This window comes from Microtus ochrogaster, chromosome 4 (assembly GCF_000317375.1).
Source record: "Microtus ochrogaster isolate Prairie Vole_2 chromosome 4, MicOch1.0, whole genome shotgun sequence".
NCBI lineage: Eukaryota > Metazoa > Chordata > Mammalia > Rodentia > Cricetidae > Microtus > Microtus ochrogaster.
Window position 1 is genome coordinate 7696423 of NC_022011.1, and position 20334 is coordinate 7716756.

General features: G+C 40.6%; 1 protein-coding gene across 2 annotated transcripts in view; it reads left to right on the forward strand.

Moving 5' to 3' along the window:
• The window catches only part of Cdh11 (cadherin 11), a 153969-nt gene that overhangs the window by 38429 nt on the left and 95206 nt on the right, over positions 1-20334 (forward strand). The window contains exon 1 of one of the 2 annotated variants that reach the window (XM_005345542.3): positions 9211-9315. The exons of the other annotated variant lie outside the window; for it this stretch is intronic. The gene's annotated coding sequence lies outside the window, so the exon portion shown is untranslated. Of the gene's footprint in view, positions 1-9210; positions 9316-20334 lie in introns of those variants that run through there. 2 annotated transcript variants of the gene reach the window in all.

The following is a 20334-nucleotide window of genomic DNA, read 5'->3' on the forward strand; positions in this document are numbered from 1 at the left end:
GGTATATTGTCCCTCTTGTCCACAAAATGCTGGTCCTTTCTCTTGTTGTCATATAGCCACACAATATGCCTGCCACTTAGAGCCTTTGTAAGGAGATCTTTTGGAAGATGTCTTTCCAATTTTATCCTTCCCTTGTCCTTCATTTGTCAGAAAATGTTCATCAGCAAAACATTTGATCTGTCAACTAGTAATCAGGATGATTTGAATAGCAAACTTAAGAGTTCTTGAAGCTTAAGAGCAACTCCTAAGACTCTCATGGGGAAGAATGCCGAACACTGGGGCTTCTCACTTAAATTATCCAGTGCCCACTTTTCAGAACTTACCCACGTTTGTTTTACTCCCAAGCCTCTGTTTTCACTAAGACAATACACCGGTAGTTCAAATTCAGCTAGTATGGATGCAAGGCACAGAGAGAGAAAACTTTGGTATCCTTCATCAGTCAGTGTAAGGAAAAGGGCTGGATGCAGACTATATTGTTGACTATGGTGAATATCACACTGAGCCTGGTGAGTGAAGAAGGAGTATTGACTTGATGGGGAGATAGGACATGACAGACAGACTTGTCCCCACTCCTCTGATAAGGCAGTTCTTCCTTCAGAGCTGAGAACAGTATGTTCATATGGCAAAGTTGGCGAGAGCTGACTACTAGGTTTAAGAAATCCAAAGGAAATGGTTTCTGTTATTAGCTTGTGGTACGATCTCCTTACTCCCGGATAGTGCTCAGATACTACACTATGGCATTGATATCTTCAACTCTTCCCACTCCTGTACTATGAAGCTTATGGTTAACCCAGGCTTTCCAGATTCCTGTTTAGCACCTAGGGAGGAATGAGCTGAGGTGAGCTGCACATTTGGTCAGATATCACATTGCCGCAGGCAAGAATTCAACCATTTCCCAACCTGAAACCAAATCTGTAGAAAAGATGCGGTTGGGCAAGGGGCTCTGTGGTTCATTCTTGGGTTGGTGAACTCCTGACAATAGCCTCTGGGTAGAACTTCACCAGGAGGGAGGGTGAGAGTATGTGTAGCGTGAACCTTGACTGACATAGGGAGTAGAGACCCTAGGGTGGCATAGAAAGCAACAGGACCAGTCCTATTCAGGGACTACTCTCTACATAGGCATGTGATATAGAGTCTGCACGGTATTTTCTTGAAGGCATTCTCTGCTGACATCACAAGTTTACAGCACAGGTTGATTTCAGGACACATCAATATGTGGTCCTGTACAGCTACTTGAAAGCTTTATTTTATTTCCCAGAGGAAAAGCTTTTGAGTGACATGATGTCATTATTGTTTGCCCAAGACAGAAAAATAATCCTCATGTTTCCTCTGGGTTGTTGGAAGCTTTGCTATGGACAGCTAGCAATGCTGTTTCAGAGACAGGTAAAGTAAGTTAGATTTTAATGGACACAATTACATAGACATGGGTACCCGATACTACCTACTTACTCTATGTAAGTTAGCATTTACTTGCAATTGCACTGGTTGATTTGTCTGGTGAATATCTTTAATTTTTTTATACCAATCTCTGAAACAAATGTTGTAATTATTAAAGAGAAATTTTTAAATACTAAATATAATCTACATACACATATATGCAATATTCTGTCATGATATTAATCAAAAATGAACATTTGAGCAATACTTTCTATCCTCTTTTATTTCACATGGTGAATTATACTAAGTGAAAATTAGAATGTAATTGTAATACTTGGCCCTTTCCCTTTTCTCTTCCAAGATGCCCCTCCCTCCAACCCTCACGTGTCTTTTTCTTCCTTCCTTCCTTTCTTTCTTTCTCTCTTTCTTTTTCTCTCCCTCTTTTTTCTCTCCTTTCTTTCTTCTTCCTCCTCCCCTCCTCCTTTTCTTCTTCTTATTTTTTTTCTGTGCTTATTACATTGACAAGAAAAGGGTTGTAAAGCTGCAAAATGCATTTCATTATACTTCTGGAGATACAATAATTAAAACATCATTTCTGGGAAATATTCTTCAATGCGTGCACAGAATTTTAAAGCCCTACCTCTTTTGACCCAGCAATTTCTCTTCTTAGCATCTGTTCCAAAAGAATGAGCAGGAATGAGGACAGAGATTAATGTACAAAACATTTGCTGCATTGTTACTTATAATAGCAAAATTTAAAACTATCCATAGCCCAATAGTAAGGAGTTGAGTGGTTTTATCGTTTGTTGTTCATCCTGAAAGGCAATTAAACAACCATTAGAAGCAGGGTTCCAAAAGATTGCTAAGTACTGGTTCATGAAAATGCCCAGGGTGCATATTCAGTTAGGTACAATAGAAGGAGAAAAATCTCAATTGTGTTTTTTTTTTAAAGTAAGTAAAAAGCAGTGGAAAGAAATGTGTGTTTTCTCATTTATTCATTTTATTTTCTAAAATTTTGACACTAAGTATGCATTAATAGGTAATGAGAGCAATATGGATAAATAAAATCTAAAAATCTTGTAGACACAAAAAGCACAATGTTAGATGAGAGATGTAAACTGAGAAAAGAGAGGTTTCCAGGCATTCAATCTATTAATTCTTTACAAGAAAAAGAAACAGGGTGAAGAGATGGGTAATGGTTAAGAATCCACATGTGATTTTTCCAAAAGACAAGGAAGATAGTTGTTTCAAGACTCTTGGGAGAATAGGCTCTACAGGTGACGTCAGCATAAACACATCTGAATGGCTCAAGCAATGGGGTTTATCAGCTGTGACTGTGGCATGGAATTTGCAGTGCCTAGGACTCAATCGAATCAAGGCAGGCAGAGAAGCACCAGGCTGTGAGACGTTTTGTTTTCCAGCCATGCTAAGGGGTTTCAGGGGAAAAAAGTGTAATAAAAAATGACTAGAAGACTCATTCTAGAATGATGATTAGGAAACCCATACTCAGACATATACTTATCTGGGCACACATTGCATAAGAGTACAGGCAAGGTACAAGAGAAATTTTATTATTAAATTCAAAGGGACACCATACATAAAATATATATGCTAATACCATCCTTAAAAACATCTTGATAAGGAGACAAAGTTGTTTAGTAGTTTCATACTTGCCTAATGTGCTCAAGGCAACAAGAATAAGCACACACACACACACACACAGAGAGAGGGGGAGGATGGGAGAAAAAACATCAAAGGTTTTTCTGATCAGAAAAATCCAAAGACAATAATGTTCTAAAAAATAATATACTTAAAATACTATTCCCTCATGCATATGAGCTTTTATTTCTACCCTTGAAGGCTTTCTTTGGTTAAATGCTCAGGTTGGAGAGATTTCCTGACCAAATATGCATTGGTAAGTATTCTCTTCCACTGGCATTTTGTTGGGATTCACACTTCAATCCAATGCCATGCAACTAGAGATCTTTTACTGCATCCTTTGTATCCCAGCCCCTGGGATACAGTTAATTACTAACTGTTTCCTGAGTGGAATATGCAACATGTAAAAGGTTTTCTCAAAATTCCTTAGTTGACATTCTAATTTTCGGGGTGACCCAGGCAACTCCCCCCTAGTGTAAGAATCAGCCCATGCATATTTGGCAGGGATCACGCCACTTCTCATACCCAAATTGAAGTGGATTTTGACAGTGTTGCTCAGCTTAAAGGCAACAGCAGCTGGGTCACACCTTGTCTAAAGTCAGGCAGCCCGCAGTCCTGGGCTGTAGGTTAGCCTCTGTTTTCCTTTCTCTACACAACACCACTCCTGCTTCCCACCCTGTTTCTTTTTCTCCCTCATAAAATGAGGATATGGTGCACTCAGGGATGCTGGTTCCAGGAACCTATACCAGGGATCTTTCTTTTCACCCTGCCTCTTAAATTTTACTGTGAAGTTGATTGGCAAGCCTTGCTTGATCGATACTCAATGACTTATGCATCAAAATCTCTCCTAGAATATGATCCTTATAGTGTGAGCTGGAATATATGTCACTCTGTAACATTTCTGGAAAGTTCAGAGGAAAATTCATAATAGAAGAGAGTTGCACTATATATTAAAGCAAAAGCCTCTCTAGTCTATAGTGGGAATGGCATGTCACTAAGTCTCTTCTTGGATGCTGTCATCAGTGTAATAGGAATTAAGCCACAAGGAACATACATATTAGACTTCAAGCAGAATGGGATGTGAGAGGTTTAAGTACGGTCAATTCATAGACATTTATTCACTAGTATCGGAATTGTTTTTCTCTACATGGAAACAGCAATGTGAGAAACTGTAAAATCTTACAAACAAACACAGTCACATGTTTAGTTTTCTGTTTTATTCGCAGTACCAGAGAAAATTATTTGGTGTTTCTGTGTTGTCAAAATATAAGTAATCTCCAATAGAATGAAGAAATAATGCCATCCTGACTTCCTGATTTAATGAATGCCATTGGATGGCGTGAGCAGGTGCTAGCGAATTTGACTCTAGCCCAAGAAACAGAGCAAGGACCCAGTTGCTACCTTCTGTTCCCTATATGCAAACTACATCTCTGTGTCTCCACATCCATGTAGTATCAGCCACACAGGTAGCATGCAGATGCATCTGTGGATCACAGAGAGAAGAGGGTGGGTCATCATTAATATGAATAGGCAGGGAAGATACTGCTGTATCTTTTTAGGTGAACAGAACAGCATACTGTAGACAGATCCCCTGAAATAATTGTGAAATTTGTTGTTGCTGAGTTCTGTAGATGTGCAATAACTTAATAGCTGATTTTTTTATTCTTTCCTTTAAACATACTGTGCTGGAGTATCTGAACCCCATATGAGGTTCTTTTTTTTTATAAAATCGCATAATTCAAAAAAATTAATCCATCGACGATGAGCAACATGCTAGGACATTAGGTAGATGAGATGAAGCATTTTTTAATTTAAATTTTCCTTTTCCTTTTTCTTGGTTGCCACTGTGTTGTTCATTAGTATCACCTTTGTAGTTAGATGAGTCAATATTATTTCCATTGGTTTTAACTATTCTCTTCATGTTAAAATATCATTTTTCTGCCACATGTACCTTACAACAGACTATTTATTTTTAGGAGTTACGAAAAGAAGTTACATGCATTGTAAGTTTCTGGAATGAGAGCTCTGCTCGATCATCTCATTTTATCCATGTGTAATCATCTATAAAAATACCCGTATCATTTTTTCCCTTTGATAAGGAAACTGACATTTAGGGAGATGAAGTGGTTTTCAGGTGCTCCTATGTTGGCGCGGTGGAGCCGGAACTTAGATGTGCTGGTGTCTCTATGATTCTGCAACCTTCGCTTGAAGGATTTACAGAAGGGTGAAAGCCTTAAAATAACTCCATGCAATGGAGAGTGTAGAAAGGGTATGTACCCAGGCAAACCTCAGCTCTGTTTATTGTCAGATGATGTCCTACATAGCTTTGAGGAAGTCATCCTGTCTTAGATCCCCATTACCCCTCAGCCCAGAACTCTCCTTCCAAGTGTTTATAGGATGAGAAATTTTATGGCCCCAGAATTACCTGAATTGGGGAAGGGTGTTATTCCATCTCGTGTCTCTTTCTCCAGTCTCCATTTTCCTAGACTGGGCTGTGAGGTTATGTTAACTGGAGTTTTCTCTCAGAGCTTCTGAGGAGAGACTTTCTCTCTGCCTTATCTGCATCCTTGGGAAACAGAAAATAAAGTAAGAAGACCACCATGCTTTTTAAAGTGGGAATGCAGGAACTGGGAGAAAACTTTGTAGGAGACAAATATAAGAAAATTGTCTTGAATTGGTCTAAATGAAACCTGGGTTTAACAAGTGCTAGGGCAGGGAGGTAAGATTTGTGATCCTCATACTAAAATGCAATTACCACACACTAAAGGGGTCTACCACTCCTTGGGCAAACTCCAGGGAGCTACAGGTGTAAAGATCTGTTTCAGGGTGGGGCCGAGTACTTACAGCTTCTGCTCCTCTGTAAAAGCAAAGCACTAGGGTGTCTGTTAATGTTGCTGTTTGCAGGCCATACATCATTTGCCAAAAATAACTGGTTCCCTGTATCAGGCCATACCCCCAAATCAAGACTTATTGTATTCTAGCTAGCATGCATGACAGACCATATAAAAGCCACTTTTCTGTCTTACAGCTGAGATGGTTGTTCAGAAAAGGTGGTCAGTTCCTTAGGGTCACCCTTTGGGAGAGAGGGCTGGTGGCCCTGACACTGTCTTGTGTGTTTACTGCCTTTACAGAGTGCTTGCAGCCTCCTGGAAGCATCAGGCAATGCCTGTTTCATCCAAGGAGATAAATCTTCAGGGTTGGATTGCCTGTCAGAGGTAGAATCTCCTGAAACACTCTTTTGGCTGTCCTGTGAAAGCCAGTGATTCACAGCTCCTTGCCAAGGGATCATCATAAATCCTGTTTAGACAGAGAAATCCCTAATGAAAGAAGGGGTCTTTGCAGTGGCCCACAGCCTTGAACAACCACATCAAGGAGAGGACTGTTTGTAACAATGCTTGAGTGGAGGCTGGGGACTTGATTGCATGGGCAGGGACACAGATGGTCTTATAAGTAGGGTTTGATGAGGAGAGCCCCTTCACACCACAGGGCGGGTAGAAAGAGCTTTAGCACGGGATCATACAAGAAGCCACTGTCCCACGTGGGTTTTTCTAATCCTCCCTCCTTTTTTTTTTTTTTTTTGAAATGAAAAATATCAACTAATGTTCTGTCCTGAGTTGTGAAAATTAAAGGTGTGCTGCCAGTCATTTCTTTCCATCCTTATTTTTCTGTCTCTTTCCTTTATTCTGGCTAGCAGGCCATGCTGGGAATGATCACGACAAGATGGGGTGTGGAGGCACAGGGGTTTTTCTTTTTAGGAAGTCATCCAGGTCAGATCTTCCTAGATCTAATCCATCATGTGTAGTAGGAATCAGCTATGGGCTGGAGGGAGTTCGATTTCACGGGGAAGGCAACATATGTGTGCATGTGTGTGCTAAGGACGACTCCCTTTCCTTTGTAGTGTATTTTCAGATATACGGATTTTATTATAAAATATTAACCACTTCTACTTTAGGTTGGAAAATTGCTTAATGTTACCGTGTTCTGACAATGTTTGCAGAACTCTGTACAAAAATTAGGAAGCATTAAGTCAGGCGTTTCATTTCTGTGAAAGTCATTCCATTTGCTTTTCTCGACTCTGCTTGCCCTTTCTCTTACGACCATCTTTCCTCTTTCTGCTTCTGTGTTTCTTTCCCATGCAAATATCACCATCTGGGAAAGAGCTAGGACTTGGGAAAGGCTTCCCTGAATGTTACAGAATGCAACTCCTGGGTGCCTTTTGAGGGATTTTGGAGGAACTAATGTCATGCTCTTACATATGAGCTATTTCGCAGCAATAATTTTACAGAGTAGACAGTACTGGGGTCACATTCCAGGCTGGAGAAGTGAAACCAAGCACGAAGTTTTAGAGAGGCTTAGCCACTTGTCTGGTATTGTGCGGCAAACATGTAATGGAGCCTCATCTGCACTTCAACTCTTGTTCTTCCTGCAGCTTTCCAGAAGGGCAGGGAAAGGCTTTTAGTTCAGGGGTAGGGAATGAGAGCATGTTTCATTGTTTCATTTCTCTCCCCAATTATTCCTTCCCTTTAGAGACTCCCTGCTTTGATAATGTAAACTGATACACAGCACCTCCTCTGTGGCCTTCCTACCTCTGATTCTGCCGCCAGGCGAAGAGAAAAGGGGGGGGGGGAGTTAAAGAAACTTCCCAAAGGGCATTCGCCAGGCATCAGTGGGCATTTGCTTTATTCTATTTGCTTGATTTAGAACAAGACAAAACAGTAAATGCTCCCACCTCTGGGTCTAAGTACTTAAGCCCAGATTTAACAACAGTGGTGCTATGAATAATGAAAGAGTTTGCACCTTGTCAGGAAACAGCCCTGACATCAAAGAGACACCAGAAGTTCCAGGGAAAACTTCCTCCCAGCACTGAAGTTTCCTGCAAGGCCTCACTCTCCTGAACCAGGAACTTACTTACTATCTCCTGGGGAGTTATCAGCTAGGCAGGACCTCTGATTCTTTTCTAGACTTCCTAGGGTAGAATTGGTTTAATATGTTCCTCCAGTGAACTGCACATTAAAGTAACAGAGCATCTCTCAGCAGAAAGAGGGGTTATGAAGCACATTCATCAGCATAAACAATAACTGAAAACTTTGCACATACGTATTTAGTAGACATACATATACATACTCTTAATCATCTTCCATCCTTGCTCTTCAGAACCCTTATGGGAGAAGGCAAGAGAAGCTGGCGGGGTTGTGGGAGCATTTCCGTTCTTGTTTTCTTTAAATCCTCCTAATTGTCAGCCAGTGGTAATGTGCCTTGTCACACTCATTTTAAGCTGCATATCTACCCATGGTTGGAATTTCAGTAACTGGGTAGACCCAAAGAACTTAGTATGCTAACCTAAATTTGAAGGCCCAAGGTCAGCTCAGTCACACAAGGATGGGACAGTAATCAAGGAAGGTTGAAGCATCATGGAGCTTTATATGAGTACACCTCATCAGCCAACTGAGTTTCACAGGACAGCCTAAGGGATGAAGAACTACTTAGTCTCTGTTTCGTAGATAGGGATACGGAGGTGTTTCTGTGGTTATCCAGTGAGCAATCTAAGGAGGGATTCAAACTCCTGCAATTTACTCCAAAGCTCATCCTTCCTCTAGAGTTCTTAATGATCTACAATCTACAACGGAATTGTGTCAAATGAACTTAATCATATTCAAAATTCTAAAGCAAACATACTGGTTTTTTTTTTCCTTTCTGTATTAGAAGCCAGCTACCTCACTATTCTGAATGTTGCCTTCTGATATTTTTAAGTTAAAAATGTTCTTCAAAAATAATAAAAGGAGAGCAATGCTTAATGGGATCTCTGTAATTTTGACATCCACTCTCCCCATCACTGAGTCGAGGGTGGGGAGAGATGGGACTTTCTTTAGTGTGAGGAATATAGCTATTTCCAATCCTGGCTCCTGAGGCCCTATGACTTCCATGAGCTGGAGTTTTGTGCGCCAGGTGGGCCCCACACACTGTCACACTAGTATCTGCTTCTCATCTGCCTCTTCTGCAGCGGGCTACTGCTCTGCCCTCTCTGGCTTGTGTCTGTGCGGGACTCATTAGCAGTGGGTATGTGTCTCACACAGTGGTTCATTCACAAGACTGCTAGCCAGTGCCAGGAGCTGGGACTGCCTCTTAAGCCATTCTGGGAGGCTGCTATACAGAACAAAGCTAGGCTGAGTCCTCTCACAGCCTTATGGCCCTCCATTTCCCCATGTGAGCTCCCTGAGAAGCAAGCTTCTGGAATACTCATCCCCGTAGCTGGAGCCTGCCTGACCCTCTAGGATGACTGTAAGTGGCCAACTTCTGTTTGTGACCTCGTTGATGGTAGAGGGAGTAGGCACTGGATTTATCAGGTCTGGCCTTCCCATCTGCTAGCCGATGTGCAGGTGCCAGTCACCCTGCCCAGCACAGGCAGTTCGGATATGGAACAGTGGCTTGTAGATCCTGGCAGAAGGGACCGGCTTTTGCAAGCTTTAGTTTGGCATTGCTATTTTATTTCTGCCCCGCTAGTGTCATTGCAGCTGCCGGCTCAGGCTCAGCATCATTTTTTTTTTCACTACTTCTGTCCCTTCTACTTGGGTCATGATTGTCTTTTGATTCAGTTTGTTTTAATTCTCCCCTGGTCACCTCCGTCAGAGCTGTGACTGGGCTGGCCAGGATCGTGGATCTGTGTCTTAGGAACTTTAGAAAGTTTGTTCTGGCCTGTCTGTGAGAGAGATGGTGCGGACTGGGTGCCATTGCCAGATTGCAGAGTCTGGGACACGTGCTCGGGGCACTGTTTCCACCTTCTGTCTTTGGTTGCCTCCTCATTAAATCTTTCTGGGCCTGTGGAGTTGACTAGCAATTGGTTTCTGACCTAGTTACAGGGAGCCGCTGTGTAACCCCTTGCTCATCGAGTCCAATGGATCTTAGTGTTTTGTTCTTTGTGATTCAAAGGGGGCTTTGCCATTTAATTGTCACGTTAGTCCCCCTGTGAGTTTGTGTAGGTGGATGTGTATATATGTATAATGTGAGCATGGAAGAATATGCCTGCGCTTATACAACGGGGTGGGGCTTGGGATCCAGCTTCCTAAATGAAGCTGGCATTTTATGGTGCTGTGTCTCTGTGCAGAACAGTTGACAGGCGCTCTGGTTTCTGAGCCCACCCTCCCAGCATTTTCCACAGAGAGCACTTTCCCTAGAGCACTGGTTCTCACAGCCCCCGCCCACCCCCGCACACCCCTCCCCCAACCCTTGATTTCAACTCTGTTTGCCAGTCTTCTGCCAAAGGGCACTAGGGAGTTCCTCAAAGGATCTTTCGGGATTTCTGCTTAATGAATGAAAATTTCAGTGGGGACGGTTGCAGAGGACTGCCTGCCGCTCTACTTGGGTCCCTTTCTAGGCACTGCTGAGCTGTGTGTGACTCACCTATTTGACTTTTGTTTATGCTGAGCTCACCAAGCAAATATGAGGTTGGTTTGTTCAGCATATCCCAGCATCTGGGACCCTTCGTCATCATTTTTTGTCATGTATTGTGAAAACTGCTCTCTCCAAACAAGCTGGATAAAGCAACAACCGAATTGTCTTTTTCCATATTAAGTTAATCATATATCTAATTGGCAGTTAATGTCCTAATTATTATGAGTTCATCAGAATTAGTGTTTATTTTCCGTTAAGCATGACCTAAAACAAGAACTGGGAGGAGGAAAGTGAAGGATATTCAGCCTCAGCAGGTGTTGATAATTGTAATAACTTTCTTTTTTTCCATGTCTGTTTGAGTTAAAAAGCTATCAAGAGTCCATTGTGTGTTTAGGGCGGAACTCTGTGCCTTTAGTTTTACGTTATTATATACCATGCATCTTGAATAATGCGCCGAACAACTCTGTGAGTTGAACCGTACAGAAGAAGACTCCCATGGGGATGCTAAGGTGAGGATTCAACTGATTTGAAACGATGCCCGCACATGCCTCCAAGTCCAGCACATGTTCTAATAAAAACAGGCAGTGGTTTCAGCCTAGACTGACTCCCCAGCATCCCCATGGCTATATTTCACCGACTAATACTCTCTCTAGCCTCCCTTTTCTATGTTGCTCTACCACTACTGGCTTTTAAGTGTAGTCACCATGTCTCAAGGTCTTTCTATGTTCCATAGCTTCTGGTTTAGTCTAGTTTATTCTTGGGTAAAAATGAGCCTGTTGCCTGATAGAATAACAGAGCTTCAAATTTTGAAAGAATTTCATCTTACTCACCTACCAATTGTGAAACATGAGAGACCTGAGGCTCCAACTGGTAAACGGTTTGCACCTGGACTTGAATTCAGCCACCCCTGTCTATTCACTGATTGGATGAGTTACTATGCGTTACCTAGCTTATTCTGAGACTAGGTTGTTCTTATGTGTTTCCTTTGGCAATGCTATCCAGGCTGCAGAAAGTGCAGCTAAAATTAGGTACAATACAAGCTCATTAGGGACACGGGTCTAGTATTCTCCATCAATGTGTTCTTCACCCTCAGTACCGCCTCACCCACACCAGAGGTGGTCAGATAGATGGACGAATGTCTTGGATGAAATGATGGGCCCTCCAGGAACATTCTTTTCATGCTCTCATCATTAGTTTCATACTTGCTGACCTCCCTTCCTGGATTCTCCAAACACCAGAGAGTATTTTAGACTCAAATTGATGCTATCAATATTTAATTTGACACTTCGATGATTCAGGCATTTAGTGTTGTAAACTATTTTCCTGTTTCTATTTTGGAATAAATTGGCTTGCTCTTTTGGCAGCTGTAGGTGGAACGTTTCTTTCTGGACGTTGGAGAAAGGGGTAGGAAGGGTTTAAGTCCCCAGCGCCCTAGTTCACTCTGGCTGTGGCCAATTTAAGAATCCACCCTGAAAGAGAATTAGGCCATGTTGCACACCGAGGTTGAGATCATGTAAGCTTACACCATTGCACACCAATTCCTTTGACAGATAGTAACTTTTGCATTGAGGAAGAGGAAGAACAAGCAAAATCACATCACATTTTACTCATGGCGACTCAAAAAATATTTTTTCCTTCTGGTATAAATCTTAGGGATTACTTTAAGTGAGTGTCATCTGAGTAGAGAGTTTTATGTCATAGTGAACTATATCAAAGTAGACCAGGGTATTTTCTATTTTGCTTTCCAATTCACAGGATTTCCAAGGTGGGAAAGGCTTGTTATTTCATGCAGTGTGTGGGCAGCACTTTACTTATATGCTCTCTTATGGGAAAAAGGAACTTCTAATATTATGAGGATATGACAATATAATTCTCTTGGCCGTTTGGGTGGAGTAGATTGGGACTATTAAAGAACCACTTCATTTATGGAGTGCTTAACATCACGTCACTTACTTCACTCGGACTCACACTGCCAAAGCTTTGAAGCTTCATTTTTGTAACGAAAAAAAAATCCTTGAAATATGCATAGGGAAAATTTAGAAATAGCCAGTATCAGGATGTTATTGTTCTTTACCCCATATTTTATAATTCAAATAATTGTGATAACTTTGTACCCAAGAAGTTTCCATGGTTGATAGAAGGACTTCCTGTTCCTGAAAGTGAATGACAATTCATGCAATGCAGAATAAAACTATTAAAAAATACCCTTGCCTTCAAAGTCTCTTTCCCAAAAACAAGTTGGAAAGAAGATCACTAATTACATTAAGTGCATTTGCTTACTACCAGGTCAGATCTATAAAGATTAGTCTTTTAATGAGGTGGCAGGGTGTTAGGCTAAGAGTCTGAGAGAGGGTATGGTAATGAGCTGGCTTCTATGGGAGGGTGGAGAAACTGTTATTAACTAAGTTTGCATCATAATTTGGCATGGATCTGAAGAGTCTTCTTAGACCACTAAAAATTGACAGTCTTTTAGATCCACTCATGCCATTATTTTCTCCTTGCCTTTTCTTTAGTGATTTTATTTTAGCAGCCTTATTCTTTTAAATCTTGAAGATCTTATCTGAGACCATCTACAGAAAAAGCAACATCTAGGTGGTCGCCTAGATATGTGTGTTTTTCATATACTTCTTATAAGAGTCCAACATGCAGGGAGGCTTAACAAGTAGAGATGCTCACTTCCAAACTTCATGGTCGGTGCTCAGTCCCCAGGACTCACTTAATGGGAGGGAAGAAGTGACTTGCAAACGTTGTTCTCTGATTTCCACATACACAGTGCATGCTGTGGGATGTGTATGCTCACGCCCCGACCTCCCACAACCACACACTAATATAGAAGATTCTATCATGCACAGCAGTTATGAATGGCTGTCCACCAAAAGACATAATAAAAACCACAGCCAACAAAGGCAAGCAACATGGAGCCTTCGCACAATGTACTATAGATTGACATGATTGCCAGTGAAAGCCAACCATGACAAAGCATGCTGAGTTAAACAAAACCAAAAGCCCAGCTAAAAGTGAAAAACAAACAAGATTACAGTAATAGAAAAGATTTTAACCCAAAATGCTAACATCTAAAAGCCATAATGGAGAGAGTTTGTATGGATTAAACAGGAGGACAAAGAGATAGGAAGCCCTGCTGTCTCTACCCCACCACTGCCTTGCAATAACCTCTAACATATCTCTGGTTTACCCAGGCTTTTCCAGGATCCATTTTAAAATCACTGTATTATATCAGTGAGTTGCCATTTGGCTCAGATTTATGACATCTCTCAAGCTTAAAGTCTGGGTCTCTGTGAGTGTGTTTTGAAGCAAACACAGAGAGTTATACAGTATATGTGGCAGGAGCAAGAAGTACCATAGAGGACAGATCCCCTCCTCATCATAACTCCAAAGGGATACGCTGACTTGCAAGTGGTTGGGTTCAAAAGTACATAGTCAAGGACAGAAGGTCTTATTGGCTGAGAGTAGTTACTGTGGGTAGAGGCTGTTGACTCTCATAGAAGCATAGTCACTGTGTAACATGTGCTTGCTGGGCATGTGTGTCTTGGTGTAAATGGGTCTTCGAAAGGAAATCACAATCCATTCTCTTTCAAAAAGCTTTCATGGGTCCTATGGGTCCACGATCACCTTTTAATTCTTGTCTGCCCACATGTTTGAAGAAGACTCTAGAGGAAAAGTAACCTTCTGTGATTCCTCCAGGAAATAATTAGTGTCTGGCACTAATGAGCAAGAAAGGCTCACGGGCAGAATGAATGGTCTACATGGATGATGCCTTTGTGTGGGGCTTGTGCATGTGAGTTTGTGTGTGATCACATAAATTATGAGGGTGTTGTACTGAGTCGGTGTCTTTAAGAACTAAGATTTCATGAAGAAGGGAAGGCTTCCTATACCTAGTAAAAGCAATGGAAGAAGCCAGGAAACAAATGGGTTTCTGGAAGAGTCTGGCCCAGGCTAAGTGCAAGGTCAGCTGAGACAAACTTGGGAAGAATCTCTCTGAGAGCAGTGTGCACTGGGTGTCAACAACAGGAGCCCTGGAGGAAGACTCCCCAGGTGTGCGTTCCTGTAAATATGTGCCTGGATTAAATCACCTTGTGTATCTTAGATCTCTCCACTTTCAAATAAGGACAATTATTGTGGCAATCTATTAAAAATGACATTTTCCTCAAAGCAGGGTAGATGAAATAGAAGACTTAAAATAGGGCATAAGAGACCTTGGTGTTTTGAAATTAGGAATAGTGTGTGAAAGCCTATAGCTCATGTGAGTATGTAGCAGCTATACCAGGATGAACTTTGTTCCTGTGTCTTTCTGGCAGCAATATCATGTTCTGTGTTCTTCTCATCTCCCCTCACCTGAGGTCAACTCCATGTCCTCATGTGCCAATAATGTGCAAGGTGCCATGATTCTGTCTTTGAGGATGAGCTTGCTTTCATACTACTTGAAGAGAAATGGCAAAAACAAAACAGTGACACCAGCAACTAGAATAGCTGTAATCGGACAACTGGAACTAGTTGTGTATGGTGTTGTCCCCTTGAGTGAATGACAAAGCTCTTGAAACTGCATGGTGTTAGCTGAGAACAAGTTATGCATTAAAACCTTATTCCAAATGATTTAATGCTGCCATTTCTCCCTTTACAGCATCCTATTTTATAAAACACAACCATTTTTTGTAGCAAAGGTGGAAGATAGGTAGTCTTAAATTCATTTTAAAATAAAACAGTAAATGAGTAAATGAGCAAGATTAGTGTTAAGGAAAGGAAAGCATGGGGCTAATTCTGGGCTCTGTAATTTCCAATTTCTAGTTTCTTCTTCATGAAGACCTAGTTTTTGGGAGTTCTTAGACTATGCTTTCCCCCTGTCACTAGGTCAGGAATGACATTGTCTCTGCTTATGTAGAATTTTTTTTTCTTCCTGTCCTTAGAAGAGGACTGCCATTCTTCCCAGTGGTCCCTTTAGACACCTCACCTGGCTTGTGATGCTAATGTGGCTAAGGTACCGAGATTTGGAATGCAAGAAGCACAATCAATAATCACTGAGCTAGTTGCAGGCTCTGCCCCTCATATACTCTCTTTCCATACCTCAGTTTCTATCCCTCCAAAATAAACAGAGAATGGCAGACAGATCATTGTTCCCCAACTCTGCAATCATTCTATTTCCCTTATTATTTACTCAATATGTATTTTCATTTACTTTCCTTTTTAAAAATATTTTTGGAGATAATTATATTGCTCTCATTTATGGGAAATTAGTAACTCTTGTGATAAAAATGAGGCAACCAAAAAAAATGAGATATAATTAAAGAAGAACACGTAGCTGAATTCATTTGAGCCCCAGGCTACCTTCTCTCTTTGCCACAAAAGAGAAGTCTTTAGGAACCACTGCAAATAGATTCTTTCTTCAGACATCAGAATTTAAAGAAGAGTGAAGGTAACTCTGAAAGGCTTGGCTAGCTGTCATTTAATGCTAGCCATAACTGCTATTTGTTGAACCCGTACTGAATAAGTAATTGCGCTAGTTTATTTTATAGACTCTGTATCAGAACAATTATTTGTGATAAAATCAATTAATATTTAGTAAGCAACGTTTCCCTACAAACAAGAATATAATTTACAGACCCCATCTCCTTTGCCTCAGCATAGGTCTATGAAGCTTATAATACCTGTTTGGCTCTTAAAGAGAGTGATGACCAAGTCTCAGGATTGGTGAGCCATAGAGTCCCAAATGAGAGCCTTTCTGTGTTTCTTGTTGAGATCTGTCTGTCACCATCAATGCTTGGTCCCTTCATTGTTTCTTACTTACTTGAAACATAACTACCTACCACCTTGCACTCACGGTCTTTGCATATGCCATATCCCTTATAGATCATCTCATTTGTGTTATTGGGAATGGATCATGAACCCCCATGACTCATATTGAATCCTAGTGAAAATGAATTACTTTCAGCCAGGACAGCTGAAGGTAATTGAGTAGGAGGGATTCTTGCTTTCTATCTTATTTGCTGTGGTATCTAGTGTCAAATTAACTTGATAATTTACTGGATAAGGGAACCGGTTTAAGTGTTTCCAAATATTAGAAATCAAATTATGAGTAGCATTTCACTGTGTATGTACACATTTACATATAAATTATCCATCAATCTAACATCTATATATCAAACATCCATCTCAAGACAAGATCACATTAAGGAAAACTGACTAAAGTCCAGCCTAACTCTTTCAGCTAAAGATGTAAGATAGAACTCGGAGTGAGCGTTGTAGTAGAAAGATTTTGAGAAGCTTCCAGCCTCTGTCGTGAGCAGAGCTCCTTCATGTATGAGCAGGATTTTTTCTCTGTCATTCTTACCAAGAGGAGAATCCCAACCCTGTCTGATGACAGAAAACAGCTCTACACAACTGCTGAGTGTGTTTTTTTTCCTTCTTTCTTCTCAATTTTTGACATTATTCATAATAGTAGGTACCACTTTTAACCAAACAAGAGTTATAAAAGAAGAAAATGTCCTGTGGATTTTTGAGAATGCCTTGGCATATATGCAAGTACCTTGGAAGTAACTCTTGGGGTACTAGCCTAGGTAATAGATCCTATGAGAATAGCAGACACTTGACATTGTCAAGTGGCTCTTCCAGGCACTTTCAAGTGCAGCAAATGTATTCATACCAGTAAAAGATGCTGTTCCACTAGTACAATACAGGAGACCACTGCTGAAACACTGTAGCATCCCTGCTAAGCAGCCCATCCTGAGGAAATCTAGTGTGCTTAATGAGCTAAAAGAAAGACCCAGAGCCCCCTCTAAATTCCTTCCCTGACTCATATTACCCTTCAGTGGACATTTCATATTTGTGTCTAAAGAAAATGACATGCCTTTATTCACTAAAACCCCTTTAGAAGTATAGGTGCCTTTATAGGAACATGGAGTCAGGAATTCTCTGCCCCCTTATCAGATAATCTGTTCAGATTCTCTTCACTATCATTTAGATTGGGTCTTTGTCAACCTGATAAACAATATCCAGGAAAACAAACAAGCTTTTTTTTTTTATTAACTGCTGTGAATTTATAGACAGTTGGGGTTCTCAAAGCATTTATCTTTGCACCATCTTAGAAAGGTTGACTAACAAGATAGCTTTTTGCTTTTTACAATTTATTCATTTTTATTTGAGAGGGAGTGAAGGCTAGAAGGCAACTTTGGGAGTTGGTTCTTTCTTGTTCCCATGTGCATTTGGGGAACGAGCTCAGATCATGAGGCTTAGCAGCAAGCAGTTTTACTTGCTGAGCAAGTTCTCATCAGCCGCTGTCCAGTTTCTCGGTGTGAAAGGCTAGTCCCACTTCATTCTGAGAATCTTCATTGTATTTCTTTCTGAGCATCGTGTCTCCAAGGGGGACCTCCCTCCTGATTTAAGTTGGTCACATTGCTATAGATGTCACAATCTCCCTGTCCTCTGATAAGAAAATATTAACAGTCTGTGATAGGGAGAAAACACTGCAGCGGGAGTGTGCCACAATGAATCTGACCGTGGCATCTACCCGATGAAAAGTTTGCAGATAATTTTATATCTTGATTGTGTGGAGGTTGCCTATATCTGATCAAATGTTAGAGACATTGCCTCTGCTCTTGGGTGTGGTTAAAAGCTGGTTCTTTACTGTACTTTGTAGGGTTGCTTGTCAGGCCACTTTCGCTGTGTTTTACAGCTGCCTGGCAAACTAATAGAGTTCTTCCTCACTTTTCAAAATAACATCAGTAGACTACTTCCCCGAATAATAGCTCTCATTTATGTATAAAGAATAAAGTTGCTTTGAGCAGTTAAATGAGTAGGATGAAACAGTCTGTGTCTGATTCCTAGATTCACTGTGTTTTGGCACTGTGATTGATGGGAACTTCATACATCCTCTTTGTACTTCAATTTCCTAGCCATGAAATAGAGGAAACATAGTACCTGACTACAAGAATATTATAAGAAAACGCACACAAATATATCACAGACACACACATATCACACACACACACACACACACACACACACACACGCACACACACACACTCGCACACAGTGAAGTACTTAGTACTTAGCCCAGCATTCAAGGAATTGAAACCGCTTAATGAATGTTCTCAATGTTCAATGCTTGTTTGGATTAAGCTGAGTCTAAGCAACTCATATCTAAAATTTCTGAGAGATTTTATGCCACCTATTTATGACTGTGGTCATATAGTAAATCCCCACAGATGCTGAGAAGCTTCACTTGGCAAGTGAAGCACTTGGGAGATATCACTCACACTTTTCCAAAACTCAATATTGGCACAAATATATGCATCTAATGCCAATCAGAAATTACCTGTTATTTGTGCCACTTTTTTGATAATAACCATATTTTGACAAATGATAGCCTCTGTATATGATTTTAATTATTTTAGGAGACAGTCCAAAGAGTGCAATGTTCCATTATCAAAGCTGAGTAATTTGAGCTACGTGAACACATCATTATAACCCTTGAAGACTATTCAAAATCCCTGTCATCAAATACATATGTGGGCAATACTTTTAGTCACACACACGTGTACATGAATGTGAACACATTTTTTTACTCTCTCTACTGTCATTCATCTACTAGCGCAGCAAGTGAGCCTTAAAGAAGGGAGAAGCCTACTGACCCCAGAAAATAAAAAAAAAATGACTATAAGATCAATTGCAATCTTTAGGTAGCTCATAGCTTCTTTGGGTACAAAGTTATAAAGGACAGATAGCCTCAATTATGAAGTTTTCCCTTGAGAAAACCCAAAAGCCATAGGGTATAGTATGGGTTTCCAAAGGGTATACTAAAGGGATCCTGGAGCTCTCTGAGTTAACACGAGGAAGCAAGATGAAGATCTAGGGATGTTCTACCAACAGTGAACAGAGTTTAGATGAAAGAATGCCATGCTCAGAAAGGCACAGAGGCTATCAGCTGCCAAGTCATTGAACACCAGGACTGCCCATGCAGGAAGTGCTGTGGGCAGGTGAGGCTGAGACAGACACAGCAATGAATAGGCTGTGTTAATGAACGTGAACACCTCCCAATCTGATAAGAAACCACTGAACCACTGAATGGAGGCTTCAGAGATGGCTAAGAGTACTTGCTGCTCTTGTGGTGGACCCTCGTTTTGTTTCCAGTACATCAGAAAGCTCACAGCTATCTGTAACTCAAGTCCCAAGAGAATTAAAACCCCCTCTGACTTCTTCAGGCACCTGCACACATGTAGAACACATATAGACAAGTAGGCATATACACATGCACAGAAAATAAATAATTCTCAACAAAAGCAATCACTGGGTATTTTAACATTTTCACTTACACATATATGTATACTTTTAGATTTAGTGTGTGTGTATGTGTGTGTGTGTATGTGACTTCTCTTAAGAAGGAAGTGTCTGTTTTGCTGTTCATATTTTCAAGATATTTCCTTTATTAAAGAGTGACAAATTAGCAAAGTAAAATAAAACAAACTAAAGCTAAAAAAGTAAGTGAAGTTGCAGAAGACATGATCACGTACATGTGTTTGCCTTGTTCACATGGGTAATTCCCCCATTCAGTCTTATTAATAAGCTGTATGGGCGACTTAAACACTTTCCTCAAGTTTGATTATTTTACTTGTTGGCTTTTTGCATGTGAAAAAAATACTAGCTTATTAGCGTAATAATAAAATATTAGACAAAGTAAACCTTAGACAAAGGGTTTTACTTTTATTATATTGAAAGTTCCTCAGGTTATATAACTACAGGAATAGTTTCAGTCTTTGTATACAGCTTTACAGTGGTTATCTTTAAACTGAACATGCTTATTTATTGTGGCTGCAGCTTCTTCTTCTTCTTCTTCTTCTTCTTCTTCTTCTTCTTCTTCTTCTTCTTCTTCTTCTTCTTCTTCTTCTTCTTCTTCTTCTT